We start from the raw sequence: 1,732 nt of genomic DNA on the forward strand, positions 1-1,732 counted from the left end.
GAGCCTGTCGCCGGCCATGACATGCCTCGTCTCGGCACCCCGGCACCGCCCGCCCCGACCACGCTCTCTCTACCGCACCTGCCCATCCCCGATTGAGCCCGGCACCACCCGTCGCCATGCGCGTGAGCTCCCCAGTGCCCCCACCGCCCGCCCTGATTCGGGCCGCCGGTGGCCTGCTCCGCCCTGCCCGTGGACGGCCTCGCCTTGTCAGTGGAGGTCGAGTTGGCCGCAATTCAGACCGGCGGCAGCAAATCCCGGCGTCGCCGGCTCGACCTCCATTTGTCTTATAGGCTGAATATTCGTTGAGGATGAAGCTACTTTCTCGTTGATAGCGAGGCATCTCCGGGCTTCTGTTGCGTGAGTGTGTGCGTGCACTCGAGGTGTATGTATACCGTATACACTGTGCTCGGTCTTTCTTAATACTCCCTCCGTCCCAAAATTTTGGTCTTAAATTTGTCTAGATATGGATGTATCTAATACTCAAATGTGACTTGATACATCCGTATTTAGACAAATCTAAGACAAGATTTTTGGACGGAGGAAGTATTTTTTTAACGTGAATTGTTTGGTCTACCTTATGTTTGTGATCCACATATACGTACTTAGCACTAAGAAATTAGATGACCGTCGTCTTGTATAAGGAAAATGAAAAAGATTAACCTGCTTTGAACAAAATTTTGCTGTCGCAGTGGCTCTGAAATTGACGCGGAAGCCTGCAGAAGGAAGCGATGGGACTCGCCGCGGGCTGGGCAGCGCAGCGCGGCAGGGTCCATCTGACGGCTGACATTGGGTGGGATGATCGAGATCGACCGGCGCAGCCTGCACCGTACTAAATTATTAGGGCCCTGTCCCACGGTTCAGCTCACTGTGCACGGGCGTGGGGCTCACATGTCAGTGCTTCCACACAGCCCGGTATGATGCATGCATTGCACGGCCACATGAACCTCCTAGCTAACTCCTGTTTGCATCACCATTTTTCTTCGTCTTCTTCTTGTGACTGCCTATGCAACTTGTCGCATTGGATTCCTGCATCATCATTCATTTGTTTTAAATGGGTCTGTAATCTAATCCAATCTTCAATTTTTCTGCAGCAGTACTAATTGTGCTAGAAAATCTGATGAACATCAGAATATACTATTGTTTCTAGTCGGTGGCAATAGGACATATCCATGCATGTGTACAGAAAGCACCCAGCGATGCAAAACTGATGGGATCATGGGAGCCATGCATCTGCTCTAACAAGCAATACACATGGCTGCAATTAACCATAGTTGTACGCCCTAGCTACTCTATAGCAAATACAGATCATCCATGCATTGTACTACTAGTACTAGTGCTACTCTATACCAATGCAGAAGAACATGCCTTGGAGAGTAGCTAGATTAACTTCACTGTGCTGCTATAAACATCCTTCTGCACCACCTGTATGGAGCTGTAGGTAGGTGGGAGCAGTAGGAACAGCATTCTACTCAGTGGTACTAGTAATTAAGTATACATTAATCACCGTCCTTAAACACTGTAGTTGCATCTTGCACCGCGGAATGGGGGGTGAAGAGGGCACAGCAGGGTGGAGCGAAATTAACCCTGGTGCAGTGAAAATTCATGATCCGGCCCCTGCAGCTTGCCTGCCTGCCGGCCGGCCGGCTTCTTCTGCTTCTTGCTGCTCCTGATCCGTCTGATCTGATCCGTATTGAACCCTTTTTCTCCATGAGAGAGAAATCATGGTAGAGAG

Source organism: Triticum dicoccoides, chromosome 7B, assembly GCF_002162155.2.
Source record: "Triticum dicoccoides isolate Atlit2015 ecotype Zavitan chromosome 7B, WEW_v2.0, whole genome shotgun sequence".
NCBI lineage: Eukaryota > Viridiplantae > Streptophyta > Magnoliopsida > Poales > Poaceae > Triticum > Triticum dicoccoides.